This window comes from Dermochelys coriacea, chromosome 2 (assembly GCF_009764565.3).
Source record: "Dermochelys coriacea isolate rDerCor1 chromosome 2, rDerCor1.pri.v4, whole genome shotgun sequence".
In the NCBI taxonomy this organism is placed as follows: domain Eukaryota; kingdom Metazoa; phylum Chordata; order Testudines; family Dermochelyidae; genus Dermochelys; species Dermochelys coriacea.
This window is the reverse complement of record NC_050069.1, coordinates 242,048,066-242,067,243: the sequence shown is the minus strand read 5'-3', so window position 1 is coordinate 242,067,243 and position 19,178 is coordinate 242,048,066. Positions and strand designations below refer to the sequence as shown.

Sequence of the window (19,178 nt, the reverse complement as noted above, 5' to 3'; positions counted from 1 at the left end):
TTTCTGGAGAAGCTGTCGATCCCCAATTTGTGTGTGATCATTTCAGATTCAATATTTAAGCTTAAATGGGCAAGCGAAAATGTGACCCTCCACACCAGGTCTCAGACCTCGGTCCACTGGGTTCGTAAGCGCTAGGCAGCCCCAACCTGCCACTCAATAACCTGCTAACAGGTGCTAGAACAGCAGCTGAACTCTTAACAGAGGACTCCAGGCCTGAGATTTGATTGGTGGAACCATGGGGGTCCTGATTGTTCCACAGCCTCTACTTAAACCAAGCACAGGAAGACGATGTTGTCCACATCACTAGGTTCTTTCTGCTCAGGACTGCTTCTTCTACAATACCTGCTCCTACTGGTCTCCTAGTAACCTGAGCCTGCCTGCCTCCTGACACTTGACTCCTGGTTTACCCTCCGGCCTGTCTCTGACCCTCTGGTATCTGACCTAGCCTTACTCCTGTTCTGATCACTAGTAAGACTACCCACTACCCATGACACTGGCTACTTAGAGAAGGGAGTCCGCTTACCCTCTTATAAGCTGTAGAGTAGGGGTGCTTCCGTGCTCTCCATCCCCCCCTCTTCTATTTCTCTCCAACCTTCTTCTAGTTCCCTGCATCTTTATATCAGTCCAGCCAAGTCTTCTGCCACACACACATTCTCGTTATATACTCCTCATAGTTTATCTCAGATCAACCACATGATGTTTGTCATCTTTCTTCTCAGCATACTACCCTTCACATTCTCCCTTTTGGCACTTTTTACTCTATTCCCCCCCCACCCCACCCCCACACACACACTCAGTTTCCCTTCAGATCCCACATTCCCTGGTCACACAATGTCCTTGTTTTCCCCTGCATTCAGGTGTCATTTGGCCCTCAAGCTTCCCCCAACCTGGAGCAGCAAAGCAGCAGCAGCTGAGGAGAACAGGATCATCCTCTCCCTGGCTAGAGGCACCCGAGAGAAGTAAAGTTTTAAAGCCATTTCCCAATTGTGAGGTAGAAGCATTGATAGCCATGGAATAATGGGAGCTTCAAGCAGAGGTGGAATTGACTGGATAGGCTTGTGAGGCTTCAGCCTGGAGGAAGTGGGAGAGTTAAGCTGAGTTCTAATGGCACTGCTGTTCTGAGCAGTAGCAATCACAGTTACATGACAGAGAAGGTAGTGGGTAGCTATTAGAAAGGTAGTGTGTTTAAATATGGCACACACTAAATTGATTTATAAGTGGCTGACAGGTCTCAAAATATAATTATATAGGGGAGAGCATCATAAAATGGGTGTGGAATTGTATTGTGGATTGGTAGACTATTTAGGATAGGTCTACACGACAGTCAGAGGTGTGATTGCAGCATGTATAGATAACCAAGCAAGCTTTAGCTAGCATGTACAAATATCTGATCCTGCAGGGATCAGTTCTCAGATCTACGTTATTTAACATTATCAATGACCTGGAAAAAAAAAACATAAAATCATCACTGATAAAGTTTGCAGATGATACAAAAATTGACAAAGTGGTAAATAAGGAAGAGGACAGGTCACTGATATTGACTAATCTGGATCTGTTGATAATCTGGGCACAAACAATGTGTTTTAAAACTAGCATATGCAAATATATACATGTAGGAGCAAAGCATGTAGACCAAGTTTATACAATGGAAGACCTGATCCTGGGAAGTAGTGACACAAAAAAAAATGATTTGGGGGTAATGGTGGATAGTCAGCTGAGCATGAGCTCCCAGTAGGACGCTGTGGCCAAAATGGCTAATGCAATCCTTGGATGCGTAAACAGGGGAATCTCAAATAGAAGTAGAAACGTTATTGTGACGGGGCAAGGCCAGATGACTATGGAAGACTAGTGGGAGATAGATATATTAGCTCCAGGCTAAACAAATCCCTGGTACCAGGATAAGTGAAATGGCAGCTGCTCCTGGTCAATTAAGGCACCTGGGGCCAATTAAGAACTTTCCAGAAGGCAGGGAGAAGGCTAGGTTGATTGGGACACCTGAAGCCAATCAGAGGCTGGCTGAAACTAGTTAAAAGCCTCCCAGTTAGTCAGGTGGGTGTACATGTCAGGAGCTGTGGGAAGAAGTTGTGTGGTTGGAGAGGCTGAGTAGTACACACCATATCAGGCACAAGGAAAGAGGCCCTGAGGTAAGGGTGAAGTGGAGCTTCAGGGAGTGAGGGCTGCTGTGGGGGAAGTAGCCCAGGGAATTGTACATGTCATGTTTCTAAAAGGTCAGCTACCATAGCTGATACTATTAGGGTCCCTGGGCTGGAGCCCGGGCTCCCACCCACCACCTTTGCCCCCAGATTAATCACTGAGACTGGGAGACAACAGAGCCTGTACAAGGAAGGATAACTTCTCACCTCCCTCGCTGGCTTATGATGAAAAAGGCTCAGTAGATTGTGACCCTAGTCTCTAGAGAAAGAAGGGTTACGTGGAGGGTCACAGTAAGCCTCTGAGGCTAGCGAAATCCACCAGGAAACGCGGGACCCATGAGGAGGCAAGGACAGAGCTTTGTAATATTATATAAAGTCTGTATTTGGCACTAGTGTGACCACTACTGGCATGCTTTTTCCAGTTTGTGTGTGCACCATTCAAGAAAATAGATACATTTGAGAGGTTCGGAGAAGAGCCACGAGACTGATTAAATGATTGGAAAACATGCCTTAGACTGAGAAACTCAAAGAGCTCAATCTATTTAGCTTAACAAAGAGAAAGTTAAGGGGGTGACTTGATTGCAGATAGAGTCTCCATCAGTGGCAATTTTAAAATCAAGATTAGATGTTCTAAAAGCTCTTGTTCAAACAGGAATTATTTTGGTGGAGTTCTATGACCTGTGTTATGCAGGAGGTAAGACGAGATAATCACAGTGGTCCTTCTGACCTTAGAATCTGTGAATCTCTCATAAGTACAAACCTGGAAGAGTATCAACTTTCTTTTAGTATATCCATATTTATGGTGTTAGTGGGCAAGATGTTCCGCTATGGCCAAGATCTACCGAGTAGAATGCTGGTAGGATACCAGAGGAAGGAGCTGTCAGGGAAACTACCAGCTCAATACTAGTTCTGCATAAGGACTAGTGCAGAATAAGGTAGCCTCTGAGCTAGTTTGCTCCTACAACATACAGATCAACCCACAAGATATTCTCTTAAATTACTCTACTGAAATAAGCAACTCATTTACACTAACTCACATCTAAACTATCAAACAACTTGGTGGGTATCTTCTCCTATGATAGTGTCTACTCCTTTGTAGATTTGTGGCTGTCTGCCAAAAACATACACAGTAGCTGCCCCTCCTTTGGTTTCTCCTCCACGAACAAAAAACACACTGTTCACTCTACTATGGGTCTCTTTTCCTTGCACTGGGCCCTCAGCCTAGCAAAACAGTCCTGCTAGACAAGATTATACAAAAACTAGATCCTGTTGAATTCAAGTCATAACTGATGAGAGAGACCAGATTGAGCCAGACGAACCCACAACACTGGGCAGTTCCAAAACCATACCCAGGAACAATGCAGAATATATCCATCATATTCTATGACTATAAAGGAAGATTACTTACTTGTAATTTTGCAGTATGTCCAGGATTCTCAATTCTGCCTTTGTGCTCATTCACATAAAGTCAGAGAAACACACATTTGAGTCTTTTATCCCTTTGCTGCAGATACAGTGTGATCTAGACTCCCTACAAATGGTCCTCACTTTCGGGGGGGGGAGGAGGAGGCGGACAGTTACTTATCTGTGCAGTAACTGCTGTTCTTCAAATGATTGCACATATACACACCTACTGCTCTAAGTCAGAGACTTTTTCTAGGAGTATCATTGTGGGGAGTGCATGAGCCCCGTATGACTTCCATACAAGATATGGATACAGAGTCCCTCTCAATTCATTTTCACTGCCTGTTGTGCAAGTTGGAGCGCTCCATATTTCTTCAAGTTCCAGTTCTCTCAGTTAGCAATTTTTCAACTTATTGTAAATAGTTAGACTATAATGTTAATAGATAAGTATAGGTAGGTATTAAGTTTTAGTTTCCTTTTTAATGCGGATCCTCCTTTTTCACTTTGTTCCTGGTGTTGTCTCTGCCATTAGCTATGCAGAAGTCTCCAAGATTTAAAAAATGTCTGACCTGGTAGGCAGCAATGCCCTTTAATGATGGGCATTCCCACTGCCTGTTTTGATATGTTGATGGACATTTAAAAGGAGAAACACAATATTTGAAGTCATTCCTGTCCAAGGCATGCAATTTCTGTCAGATATGCCTGAGGGAACACTTTCTAGAAAAGACAATGCATCCCTGTTCTGAGTTGGGCTATGTTGCATGTGAAGGAACAGAACACTTCAACGAGTGCCCTGCCAGTTTCTTCTGCCTCTTCAAAAAAAAAAAAAAAAAAGGCTCATGGAGGGCAGAGCTCGCTCACCTCATCTCCAGGTCTTCTTCAAAATTGCCCAAGACATCTTCTACTTGAGTTGAGAAGAATGAGTTGAGATCCCTGAAGGGTACCTTGTCCCTCAGAAGACTCTACCCACCATAGCTCAGACAGACACGGAAAGTCCTCCAGTAGAAAAGCAATAGTGCAGCTCATGGAGCACCACTCCCTGGTACCACATGAGGTGGTGCCGTTTACTCCAGTAGTGACATCATCTGCACTGTTCAGACCAACATCTTCTGTATCATCCACTGTAGTACCATCAAAAACTGACTTTGTTGACACTGGTAACTTTTGCCTTGTTAACTCTGGTACCATCGATCCCAGTGCTATCATCTTCAGCTGTGTGTGCATGGCTGCTTTCTCTTACAAGACAAAGATCTGCTATGCCTGCCTATGCCATCTCTCCTTCAGCACACAGCACTGATACAGAGTACATCAAATCTGACCTGGGTGCCACAACAGCTCTGGCATCAGTACTACCATCAGAACCACCTGCAGCTACTACTTACTCAGGGCTGCGCACCTTCAAAAATCACACGACATTGACCAGTACTGCTCTGCCTTTTCAGGAAGAGTACTACTTTTTCTCTTCTGAATTACACAGTGGTAAATAAGGTTCACTCTCTAGATCCTTCAGATCTTGGGCTCTGCCTCCTTCTGCATTAGAGACACTCCTTTAGGACATGTGCTTATGGACAAGAGATCCACACCCAGGGACTAAACCCCATGGGGTTCTCCTATGCAATATGGGCACTGTGGCTACACTATGGCCATACTGGTCTCCCTGCATTGTTCCTTGTGACCCAAGATCTATTTTGGTACCTCACTCCAAATCTAAATCTCCTTCACCTGTGGCCACGAGGAAGGAAACCTTAACTCCTCTAATACCCAAATAGTTTTCCAGTCTAGAGCCACTGGACAAGGAGGTGCAAGATGACATGTATCAGGCCCCAGTTCATATTTCTTCATCTGATGAGTTGACTGCTCCTGAGATGCCCTCACCCAACCCAGAGGACTTTATGACCTTCCAGGACTTGAGGTGGAGAGTGGCATCAACCCTGATTCAGGCTCAGACTGTGCAGGAAAATCCACACAAACACCTCTGCATTTTCAGACAGCAGTACCAGGAAAAGTGGTGCCTTCTATCAAAGAAGCATTGCTTGACAAAGTCAAATTACTTAGCAAACCCCAGCCTCCCTTGTGCCCATCTCAAAGAGGACAGATCAACATTATCAAGTTCCCTCTCAGTGGTTTGAGCAACATTTTTTTACACCCTGTGCCAGGGTCCCTCATCATGACTGCTGTGAATGAACTTACACAGTGTACTAACTTTCCTGGTGTTACCAATTTAAGACAAAAGTTAATGGCAGAGATGGCAGGAAACTTTTTAGAGTGCTCCCCTATATGAAAACACAATTCTCTGGATATACTCCAGTGTGAACTGAGCGTATCTCATCAGTGTGAATGGCTTCTCATATATACAAAATGGTAGTTACGTTGACTATTAAAAAGTTGATTTAGAAAGCTTCATAGGTTTGAGAGAGAATTTACATTTTTGGTTCAAAATTTAGATTCATAGAAGCCCACTGAATCACCAGTGAATTCATAATTTTTGTTAACTAAGTTGTTTACTTCACACTCATGATTGAGTCTATATTTTCTTATTTGGCCTGCTGCTTGTGTTTGTGTAGATTTGCCTCTATACTTGCTGCCAAGATCCTTCTTTGCTTATTTAGTGCATGTATGCTACTACAGAAAGATGACATTTTTAGTGTGTTCAATAGGAAAAAAGTCTTTGTTCTCTTTAATAGGTAATAAACAAGTTATTTAATTGAGAAAAGTTTTTGAATTTCTCCAGTAACTACACTAAATACACTTTTATAATAACTACGCAAAATTGTCTAAAAGGTAATTTAGATTATAAAATTAAACCACTTCACAGAAACCACTGTGGTCTATAAGGGGAAAATTATCTAAATATATCAAATATATAAAAATAAAATTAAAAATCTCCTTCCTGTTCATATTTTTACCTTTTTTGTTCAAATGGCATCTGCTGCAGCAGAAAATGAGCAGAAGTAGTCCAATGCAGTATATTGGGTCAGTAAAATCCTGAGCCGGGAAATACTTATTAACTAAATGATGCCCTGCTTTTCATAGAATCATAGAATATCAGGGTTGGAAGGGACCCCAGAAGGTCATCTAGTCCAACCCCCTGCTCAAAGCAGGACCAAGTCCCAGTTAAATCATCCTAGCCAGGGCTTTGTCAAGCCTGACCTTAAAAACCTCTAAGGAAGGAGATTCTACCACCTCCCTAGGTAACGCATTCCAGTGTTTCACCACCCTCTTAGTGAAAAAGTTTTTCCTAATATCCAATCTAAACCTCCCCCATTGCAACTTGAGACCATTACTCCTTGTTCTGTCATCTGCTACCATTGAGAACAGTCTAGAGCCATCCTCTTTGAAACCCCCTTTCAGGTAGTTGAAAGCAGCTATCAAATCCCCCCTCATTCTTCTCTTCTGCAGACTAAACAATCCCAGCTCCCTCAGCCTCTCCTCATAAGTCATGTGCTCTAGACCCCTAATCATTTTTGTTGCCCTTCGCTGTACTCTTTCCAATTTATCCACATCCTTCCTGTAGTGTGGGGCCCAAAACTGGACACAGTACTCCAGATGAGGCCTCACCAGTGTCGAATAGAGGGGAACGATCACGTCCCTCGATCTGCTCGCTATGCCCCTACTTATACATCCCAAAATGCCATTGGCCTTCTTGGCAACAAGGGCACACTGCTGACTCATATCCAGCTTCTCGTCCACTGTCACCCCTAGGTCCTTTTCCGCAGAACTGCTGCCGAGCCATTCGGTCCCTAGTCTGTAGCGGTGCATTGGATTCTTCCATCCTAAGTGCAGGACCCTGCACTTATCCTTATTGAACCTCATTAGATTTCTTTTGGCCCAATCTTCCAATTTGTCTAGGTCCTTCTGTATCCTATCCCTCCCCTCCAGCGTATCTACCACTCCTCCCAAACAAAACAAACCGGTTACCTTTCAAGTATAGACAGTGAAAATCACCATGCCTAAGAAATCCTTTTTCCAGTTTGTGGCCAGCACTCTTTTTTAGGACATAATCACACCCAAAATTGAGAAATGGAAGAAGTATTGCCTTGCTGGGATTATATGAGGTATCCAGAGGGGTAATTCCAAGAACTGATTTTTGATTAATTGATCTTCATGTTCGCGAAGGCCTTATCTTGCACACCTTACTCATCCAAAACTCCTGTTGAGAATGGCTCAGTGAATTTTCACACACAACTGCTACTGAGTTATATCTGAGTAAAGAATGTAGGTCAAGCCTCAACTCTGTACTTACCACTGATACTGACTGGTTGGCTAGCAGCAAAAGCCTGTGCTTGTTGCAGATCTGTAAGCAAAAGCTTTTTTGTGTCCAATAGGTCAGGTACTTGCCTCTCTACAAAGACAGAAATATTTCATTATCACCCTTAGTTAATGTCAAACTATGAAAAGTGGTTACTGTATATCTGCAGCATTGATAGTAAATAATCTATTAGTTTGTAGTACAATTATAACTTTTATGGGTAGGAAAAGGAGGAAACTGACAGGTAAACTCCATTCAGAACCAGCATTCCAAGCTATTATTAAGGCAGCCTCAGCACTGACAAATTTCCCATGGTTTACTAAAGGCAATGCTCTTCTGTGAAAAGCCATAGGAAGTTTATTGGCCCAAGACCACTATGACCACTGTTCTTAGTTTGGGAAGGGGGAGGTGTGCATGGAGATTTGTGGGACTTGCCATAGGAGAAATGAAGGAGGACAAGTGAAGCAGTATTGCCAACAAGCTGCATGGATTCATGGAGCAGAGCTCCACAAAATTTTGAGATTGGCTTAAAAACCATATTAAAATATAATAAATAAATCATTGTTTTTCATCTGCCTTCTGATGATGGAATATTTCAAGAAACACTGTCCATCCCCAGTTTGTGTGTGATTATTTGAGATTCAATAATTAAGCTTAAATGAATAATTCTCCACACCAGCTGCTCGGAGCTGCTTTCATTCTTGTAAGCTATGGTGTAGAGGTGCTTTCATTATCTCTATTTCCCTCCTCTATCACTCTCTCTCAATCCTTTCTTTTCTTTCCACTCCTGCCACATTTACTACCTCACACATATTCTCCACAGTCTGTATTATTCTTTTCAATATAGGTCTTTATGCTGCTATCATAACCCTAGTATCAGAATTTTTCACTCCCACAGGGGGAGCATCCATGGGATTTGAACTCTGGCACTGTAAACTAGAGTGTCATACTATTAGGACATTTGACCAGCTCCATTAAAGAGTTCAAATGTACCTTAATTAACGACAAGAGAGACATTGCTGAAAGATGGGTATAGCTACTCAACCACTCCTTTACTATCAATACACAGATGCAAGAGGAACTAACCCAGCACCCCACATATAGAATCACCCAATTACCTACTGTTAAGGAATGCAAAATGTTACCAAACAAACGAAGTTAGATAAATCACCAGGCAGAGACAGTGTATCAGCTGAAATCTATAAATTTAAGGCCCCCAAACTGTCAATTATCTAGATGAACTTATCAAGAATATCTGAGAAAATTCCTCAGGATTTCAAAGATGCAATCATAGTTGCGCAATACAGAAATAAAGGCAACAAATCTGACCATGGCAACAACCTGGGGATCTCCCTGATATCTGTGGTGATAACATCCTTGCTTGTATTTTACACAATTGGCTTGTTGATATAGTATCAGAGAAGACTCTACCAGATACTCAGTGTGCATTTAGATCAGGTAATAATACCACAGAGATTATTTTTGTTGTGAGACAGTGTAAAGGGCCAGCCAGCCCCACACAAACCCTAGAGGGATTAAGGTGGCTAGTTGGGCCAATTAACTCCCAAGGCTGCACCTGGAGGAGGAGCCAGGGAGCATGGATTAATTAGATGAGACTCAGCTAAACAGGAACAAGGGCTGTATAGAGGCCAGGAGCTGAGCACAGATAGGGGCTGCAGGGAAGTGGTCTGAAGTCACTTCCTGGGAGATGTGTTTGGAACTATAAAGCAGGAGTTCCCAAACTTGGTTTATGGCTTGTTCAGGGTAAGCCCCTGGTGGGCCATGAGACACTTTGTTTACCCGAGCATCTGGAGGTACGGCTGCTTGCAGCTCCCAGTGGCCGCAGTTTGTCGTTCCTGGCCAATGGGAGCTGTGGGAAGCCACAAACAAGCTGCAAGCCAAGTTTGGGAACCCCTACTATAGAGGACAGTTTACAGTTACCCCCTGCCAGGAAGGGGTTTGGACTGGCAACCCCAGAGAAGTGGGAGAGCTGGAAAGGCTCAGGAGAAAAGCAGCAAGATATAGGATAGGGCACACCTTAGCAACTGAAGAGAGGGCCCCCTGAGCTGGAACCCAGAGTAGACGGTGGGCCTGGGTTCCCCCTGGGGAAGTGACATAGACTGGGCAGTGGAGAGCAGACTGTCTGGGACAGTTCATGCTGAAGATTTTATATCCCAGAAAAGGGAAGCATGCATAGTGAGCTGGTCAGAGGCCAAATTGTGAATGAGCTCCTGGAGTTGCAGAGAAAGGTTGAGAGCCTTCCAGAGGAGCACACAGCACTTGGAAGAAGTTAATCCCCAGAGTGGCCTGGAGGCAGCACCAGTGTTCCCTCTAATTTTTCCCACCCATGTGCGAAATGAATTTTATGTGCTGGGCTCCAGCTAGGGGTCTGGGCTCTGCGGTAGGGCCAGGGATGAGGGGTTTGGGGTGCAGGCTTCCCTGGGGCTATGGTAGGGAGAGAGGACTTCCCCCAGCTCTCTCTCCCTGCAGCAGCACCTGGGCTGGGGGGAAAGGCGCCTCTCCCACTGCTGTGGCAGGTCCAGTCCGGGGCTGGGTTGGGGCCACGGGAGAGGTGCCTCTCCCCTCGGCTGCAGATGGGGAGGGACTGAGCTGGGTTGGGTTGGGGGAGAGGAATCTCTCCCTGCCGCAGCCCTGAGTGCCTGCGCAATGCTTAATAGGTTGGCCATGCAACTTAGAGGGAACATAGGGCAGTCCCCCAGTGGTGAGTGGATGCCATGAGAGAGAGATTCAGGAAAAATGCATTCATCAAAATGGAACTGATTGTTATCTTCACTGATCTTAAAAAAGCATTTGACACTCTGAGCAGAAATGGCCCCTGGAAAATTCTAGAAAAGTTTGGCTGCCCCATCAAATTAGGTAACATTGTATGTTAATTACACAGAGATGTGACTGAGTAATCTCAGATGGTGACCTCAAACTCATCCCCATATATAATAGGATGAAACAAGGTTCTATTCTGGCACTGGTCCTCTTTGATCTCTTCTTTGTAGCCATTCTGAATTACACAACTGACGACCTTCAAAAGGGCATCTACATAAGGTATAGAGCTATTGAGGAATTTTCAATCTCCAAATGTTTACTGAAAATACAAAAGTTCTTGAGTAACTCATGTGAAACTCTTTTTGCAGATGATTGTGGTCTACTTAGTCATAGCAAAAGTGACCTACACCTTATCCTTGACAGGTTATCAGAGGAAACTTACAGTTTGGACTCCCTGTCAGCCTGGAAAAAAATAAAACCCCATCAACCACAACTACTGAGCCAAACATTATCATTGATGGTATAAACTAAAGAACATCAATCACTTAACATATCATGACAGTACCATCTCAAGTGATGGTTCCCTGGATCAAAAAAATATATCGGACAGAATACAAAAGGTAACCCAGGCTTTTGGTGACCTCACCATAAGATACTCTAACACCATACCATACTGTCAACAAAACTGATGATATACAATGCAGCTGTGATAACATTCCTTTTTATGAGTGTGAAGCATGGACAGTTTATCACAGACACATTAAGCAACTTGAAAAAAATATCACACGCATTGCCTTCACTTTATTCTGAAGGTCCACTGGCAAGACAAGTGTCAAACATTACCATCCTTGAAGGAGCAAAAACAACCAGCATCAAGGCAATGATTATAAAAGCTCAGCTTAGATGGACAGGGCACGTTATCAACATGGAAGATGATACACTCCTCTAGTACTCTATGGTGAGCTGAACTTCAGAAAGCAAAGGAGGACAGTCAATGTAAACACTTCAAATGTGAAAAACTGACTGAAAACAGGGCCAATACCAAGTTTTCACTGTGAGTCCAGATGTTCCTGTGTGATACCTGTTTGCAAGGAGCAAGGCCATGAACAGATGTCACAAAAGAACACATGAGGCCATGACATCATGGTCAGCTATGACAAACAGCCATAGTATCTGAACACTCCCCCACATGCTCCTCCATTGTCTGTTTCCAACCTATACCACTATTCCTCAAATTACTTATTCTGCCCCTCTTGTTACCCTCTATCTCCTCAGTCTTCTTGTCGTCCCTCACATTCCCTGCTTACAGAATAAGTTTCCTCTCTATATTCCAACATTCCCCTACTTCTCCTCTTTGGCTCCCTGTTGCTTTCCACATCCCTCCAGCCAGGAGGAACAACCTCTGTTTCTCCAGGAGGAGCAGTGAGGAATAAGTGAAGTACCAAATGCACCCTTGCTTAACTAGGAAGAGCACTGACAGCCACAGAGGAATGGGAGGCTCAGACGGGTAGAAACGGTGGGAGGGAAAGCTGATATCGCAGCTTGCAAGGGGTGGGTCAGCTAACTTGATTTCTAGGAGCAGTCTTGCACTGAGCAGAGGCAGGCTCAGCTAGATGACAATGAAGTTTGTGGATGGCCAATAGGGAGGTAGTCTCTCTATTTGCCTTCCATAGCCACCAGGAAGAAAACATGCACATTTTCTGGGGTTAATAGATCCTCAGTTCAGACTCCAGTGAACCAGACTGTTTGTTATGGCCAACATCATCTGCTGCAGTGTGTTTTGGGATAGGGAGGGATTTGGTGCAACTTCCAGAGACTCTTTTCCAGCTCTGCAAAAGCCCCTGGATAGGACAAAAGAATCTTGAAGCAAGTTCTCTTCCACAATGTCCAGATCACCTAGAACACTTCCTCCTCATTCACTCTACATGAAAAAGTAATATCCTAATATATTCCCACACCTACCTTTATTACCAAACAGCCATATGGATCTCTTCTACACTGAGTACATAAAAGCAGAATGAGAAAACCACACAGATGGAAGAAAGATCATTTATATTTTTGTTTCACAAATTAATGAAATTTCATGGAATCCCCAAAGAACTTGCCATTTTTTGCTAATTGTACATATAGGCTATTAAGTCAGTATTCACCGTCAGGTATGTATTTTCCTACTTGGCCTGCTGCAGGGGCTTGTGCTTGCTGCAGGTCATGTAGATTTGCTTTGAGACTTGCATCCACCATCCTTCTTTGCTCTCTTGGCTCATATTCTTTGCTCTCTACAGAAAGAGGAAAATTCTAATGCATTAAATAGCAAAAACATTTCATAGGCTTTCCTGGAATCATGAAATAGTCAAGATAATCAACATTGAAAAGTGGCTTTTGCATTTCTGTAATATAGCAAGAGAAAGTTACTCACCTTACGCAGTAATGATGGTTCTTAAAGATGTGTGTCCCTATGGGTGCTCCACTGTAGGTGTACGTGCACCGCTGCACCTCTCTAATGGGAGATTTTTGGTAGCAGTGTCCATTGAGCACATGCATGTGCCCATCCATGTGGTCTGCCTTGAGGCTCTTTAGCACTGCACGGGTGAACCCCCCTCACCTCCTTCTCTGCTGCAGAGCCCTAAAGAGAACTCCGAAGTAGAGGGGAGGAGGGTGGGTTGTGGAGCACCCAAAGGAACGCACATTTTGAAGAACCATATTACTGCACAAGGTGAGTAACTTCCTCCTCTTCTTCAAGTAGCGTCCATATGTGTACTCCACTCTAGGTGACTACTGAGCAGTACCCACCACTGGGGGCTGGGCCTTCGGAGTGGAGTCTTTTACTACAGAGAGTACTGTAGAGTCAAAGATGATGTCAGCGGCCAAATAGTCAGTGATCGCATAATGTTCTGCAGAAGTATGGGCAGAGACCCAAGTCATTGCTCTATAGAGTGCTGAGATGGGGTATCCCTATGGAATGTGATTGAGGTAAAAACTGATCTCATGGAGTGCATATGGACTCTGGACGAAAGCAAGTTGCACCCTTGATAAGGAATTAATGCAACTAGAGACCCATTTGGATAGTATTTGAGCTGATATCAGAGAGCTTTTGGATCTTTCTGTGGACAAAAGGAAGAGCTTAGGGGATTTTCTGAAGTCCTTAGTCCTGTCCAAGTAGAATGCTAATGTCCTTCTAATATCTAGCATATGCACAATTATCTCCCTGTTGTCACAATGTGGTTTTGGGAAAAAACAGGGAGATGGATCTGTTGAGTCATATGGAAAGTGCAGAGAAAGTAGGGAGAAACTTGGGATATGGCCTTAGGGTTAATCTTTTAAAAAAAAAAAAAAAGGCTGTGAATGATGGATGTGCCATCAGGGCCGCTATTTCTTCTATGTGCCTAACTGAGGTGATAGCAATTAGAAATGCTGTCTTCATGGACAGGTGTAAGAGAGAACAAGTTGCAGTGGACTCAGAGGGAGGTCTAGTCAAGGCCCTGACAACTAGGTTAAAGTCCCAGGCTGGAACAGGTGGTGTCACATGCGGGAAGAGATTCCCAATGCCCTTAAAGAATCTATGCATTAGTGGGTGAGCAAACACCAAGTGGGAAGCTGTTTTCACAGAGAGATATACCTTAAGGGAGCTGAGTGAGAGTTTAAAATGTAATGCAAAATCAGAGGAAGGAAAGAGGAGGTTGGGTCTGTGTGTTTGGAATGACGCAAACATGGAGTCATTTCCATTGTGTAGATAAGTACGTTGAGTGGTCAACTTTTGGTTGTGTTGCAACACATCTTTCAGCTTGTCAGAGCATTCTGCCTCTAAGCCTTGGAAGTAAGAAGGAGCCAAGCCTGGAGGTGGAGGACCCACGGGTTGGGGTGAAGGGTCAGCCCATTATTTTGAGAGAGCTGGTGAAGAATAGGCTGAAGAGAAACTGGAGAGTATATTGCCATCTGTGTCAGGTAAGGGAGCCAGACTTGTCATGGTCAAGAGGGGCAATCAGAATAACTCTCGCTTTGTCTCATTGAATTTTCAACAGAATCTTGGATAGAGTAGGAAATTGGAAAAAGACATACAAGTGGGCCCTGTCCCATAGGAAGATGAGGGCAACTGCCAGTGAATGTTTCCCCAGGCCGGCCCTGGAGCAGTAACAAAGACCTTCCTTGTTCTGTTAAGTAGCGAAGAATTCCATAGTCAGGGTTCCCCAAAGGGCGGATATATCTTGAAGCACCTCTGAATTCAGTACACACTCATTGTCATGAGAAAATTGCAACTGAGCCTGTTGGTTGTGACTTCTGTATACCTGTAGACAGACAGCTGAGATGAGCACATTGTGATGGGTGCATCAATTCCAAAGTTTGAGTGATGTCTTATAGAGGGAGAGAGATCTGGAAGCCCTTTGGCTGTTTATACAAAACATACAGGTCACATTAAATCCACCATGACCTTTGTGTGTTGTTTTTGATGAAAGGCAGAAAGTGTGCACAGGCACTCCTGGCAGCCCTTAGCCCCAAAAGAGTGACATGGAAGATCATTTCTGTGAAAGGCCATTTGTCCTGAACCTTGTGGTTGTGTAGTTGAGATCCCCAGCGTACTAGGGAGACGTCCCCACGTGGTGAATCTGGGTAGAGAGAAAAACACTCTATGTTGTACTGCATCAAGGTTGGTGCTGATTAAGTCCAGTCACTGTACCGGGGTTAGTATGCTGCTACAATGAAGAGAACCTTGAACAATACCCTGGGTGGAGCAGTCTGTACTGAATGATCCTGCCCCAAAGGTAAGCAGTAGGAAATCTCTTGTCCGATGGTTTTATTGAGATATGGAAATAGGCACCCTGTAGGTTCAGGGCTAGAAATCAATCTCCTGGCTTTAGAGCTAGTCCTAACTGCTGTGAAGTTAGGAAAGTTCTGAGTGGCATGACCGGTGTATAGATGGCAGCTGATGTTGTAAGGTATCATTGTTCAGGCCCTCGACGAGCTCATCAAAAGTGCTTATAAGAGGCAGTTTGTGAGGTCATGGACTGGGGTGCAGACTGTTCCCACTTTTGAGCCCTTGTCCTCTTACACTGTGGCTCATAACAGCACTGAGATGGTGAGTATTGAGAAGATTGTGACCTGCGGTGTGGTTGAGAGGTACATCTTCTCTTCTGTCCCACAGTGTAGATTCCTACAGAGTGTAATGAGGTCCGAGAATCCTTCAGGAATTGGAGAGAAAATCTGTCTTCTCCGCAAAGAGTTTGGCCCTTCAAACTGGAAGTCGGTAGCTCTTTGGTCAATCTAGAGAGGTGTAGCCAAAAAAACAAAAACAATACAACCCGCCTCAGTATCACTGTCATGGAGACTGGGAGAGCAGCTGTAACAGTTACATCCAGTGCTATCTCTAGGATCAGTCTGGCTATTAACTGACCATCTCTAAGAATGGTCTGAATCTGTTCTTTTTGTGTTTCCAGTAATGTTCCAGAAATACACTGGGTTTCCCATAACAAATAAAATTGTATTTGGCCATAAACAGTAATGTTGTTGATGAATACATCATCTTGCCAAGCCTGTTCATATGGAGTTGACTTGGCATTATGTTGCTTGCTTTGTGCATTAACCACATCCACTATGATGGAGTTGGGTTGCGGATGTTGAAAACAAAGTATGCCTCTTTGGGAAAAAGTGTAGGGGTGGGGGTTGGTTTTTGTTTGTTTTATTTTTATACTCTGTTGCTGGTTGCTGTGATGGAGGCTGGTGGTGTCTGCCTGATGACTTTGGTAGGATCTAGAATCACTTCATTAATTGGGAGGACAATTCTAGATGAGAAGTTGGTGTGTAGAATTTCCACCAACTTGTGATGTGTATCTGCCACTTCCTGTAGGGGAATCTGCAGCTCGTCTGCCGCCCTCTTGGTAAGATCCAGAAAATTCTTAAAATCTTCACCTACTGATGAGGGGTGGGCAGCACAGCCTCATCTGGGAGAGATGAGGAGAAGTGTGCTGGAAGGGTAGCTTCCTCTTCAGGTTCTTTTTCCTGTTCTGAAAAAAAACTTCCTCCTGCCCTGGCTCAAGTGTTCTGGACAGCCAGGCTGTAGCAAACCATCTGGTGGACTCTCCCTGAGACCTGGGAGATGGTCGCTGTGACAGGTTGGATCACAGAAACCCCCATCATCCAAGAGTTACAATATGGCCTTGTGGGGGAGAGGGAGGAAGCGGGCATGGGCGGTGGGCTTATCTCAGGGTAGGGTGACCAGACAGCAAATGTGAAAAATCAGGGAAGGGGCTGGGAGGTAATAGGAGCCTATATAAGGGAAAAAAAAATCGGGACTGTCCCTATAAAATAGGGACATCTAATCACCCTACCTCAGGGGGCCAATACCACGATTGGTTGTGCTTGATGGAATTAGGGAGGCCCCTTGTAATGACGGTAAGCCATGATGAGGGGCCAGGGAAATGATCTCTCATCCTGGCCAGTGTCAGATTCGTCAGTGGGCAAGGGTGGAGCTGACTGGGGTATTGGCAGTATACAGCCCAGTGCCAAGAGCGATTCTGGGTGTGGGGATGTGCTCAATACTGGGGCCCTGGTACCAAGTAATGGGGATTGTAGTTCTTCCCCAACCATCAGACCTCCAGGGTACCAGAGCTCATGCAGTACCATGGGTTCATTTGGTACCACCGATAGTTGGGCAGAGCACTCCCTAAATGAGAGTTTTGTTGTGCCCAGTACAGAAAGTTTGTTGGTGCCACTATTTTAGAGATGGTATGGTAATTGTCTCTCCCTGGGTACTGAGGCCATAGGTCTCCAGAGTGCCAGAGCACATATTTCACGTGGTCTCACAGAGGAGTGTCTGTAGTATGTTGTCAGTATTGATGGTTGGGAAGGTGCAGAACACTTCCAAGATGGGAGTTTTGTTGTACCTGGTATCAAAGGGTTTCTCTGTGCCGCTCTTTTATAAATGGTAATTGTCCCCTCTCCTTAGGGGGCGGTACTGTTGCCTCAGAACCTGACCATCTCCGTGCTGTGGGGATGGTGCCGCAGAGCAGAGCTCACAGCAGGAGGCCTCTTCTTGGTGCCGGGCTTCAGGAGCTGCTGGTGTTGTGCTACTGCGGTGGCCGCTCTGGGGAGCCCCACTGGCTGGCCAGCTACTCAGAACCCATGTGTTTAGATTGGTGCCGAGATGGCCACACTGGAGAACCCCTCTGGCTGGCCAGTTGCTTGGAGCAGCCCTTTTTACGAGCCTTTCTGGGGAGAGTCTGCTGCTGGCTTCTCTTTTTTTTTTTTTTTCTCTCCTCTCCTCGACTTCACTTCAAAAGGGGTTAAGGCTTTAGAGATGATCCGGGGTCAGCACCCACCAGAGTCCCCTGCAGACTGAAGTGTTTTCTCCATAGGGAGGAATTTTAACCTCAGCTCCCAGCTCCTGTGAAGCTGCCGTTTTAGCTGTCACAGGTAAAATACTTCTGTGAGGCTCTCCCAGGCAGAGTGAGTGTGTCTGGCCATTACAGGAACTGACTTTTGGCAGGAGAGGCACCGCTTGGAGCAGAGAGAGCCAGGCATGCATGTTGTCATTTTCTAGCAGTGAGGAATGCAGATCATCATCTTTACTAATTTTTTTTAACTGAAAAAAAAAAATTGAGAGAGTCTATTAGATGCCTGAGGGGAGGAAGGGAAATGCCCCCAGACAGGGTAGGAAACTGAGTTATTTTCCTCTCTCTCTCTCTCTCTTTTTTTAACCCAAAGGAATAAAATAAAGTAAAGAAACACTAGCCTAACTACCTCTAAGGAGAGGTAAGGTAACAAAACAAACACTACTTATGCTAATGACACAGATAAGGAATCAGAGTAGCAGCCCTGTTAGTCTGTATTCGCAAAAAGAAAAGGAGTACTTGTGGCACCTTAGAGACTAACAAATTTATTAGAGCATAAGCTTTCGTGAGCTACAGCTCACTTCATCGGATGCATTTGGTGGAAAAAACAGAGGAGAGATTTATATACACACACACACAGAGAACATGAAACAATGGGTTTATCATACACACTGTAAGGAGAGTGATCACTTAAGATAAGCCATCACCAACAGCAGGGGGGGGAAAAGGAGGAAAACCTTCCATGGTGACAAGCAGGTAGGCTAATTCCAGCAGTTAACAAGAATATCAGAGGAACAGTGGGGGGTGGGGGAGAAATACCATGGGGAAATAGTTTTACTTTGTGTAATGACTCATCCATTCCCAGACTCTATTCAAGCCTAAGTTAATTGTATCCAGTTTGCAAATTAATTCCAATTCAGCAGTCTCTCGTTGGAGTCTGTTTTTGAAGCTTTTTTGTTGAAGCATAGCCACTCTTAGGTCTGTGATCAAGTGACCAGAGAGATTGAAGTGTTCTCCAACTGGTTTTTGAATGTTATAATTCTTGACATCTGATTTGTGTCCATTCATTCTTTTACGTAGAGACTGTCCAGTTTGGCCAATGTACATGGCAGAGGGGCATTGCTGGCACATGATGGCATATATCACATTGGTAGATGCGCAGGTGAACGAGCCTCTGATAGTGTGGCTGATGTGATTAGGCCCTATGATGGTATCCCCTGAATAGATATGTGGACAGAGTTGGCAACGGGCTTTGTTGCAAGGATAGGT

At 44.5% G+C, this 19,178-nt stretch overlaps 1 protein-coding gene across 1 annotated transcript in view; it reads right to left on the bottom strand.

Annotated features, from left to right (window-relative positions):
* The window catches only part of CCDC7 (coiled-coil domain containing 7), a 294,105-nt gene that overhangs the window by 74,234 nt on the left and 200,693 nt on the right, over positions 1-19,178 (bottom strand). The gene's annotated exons all lie outside the window — the stretch shown is intronic.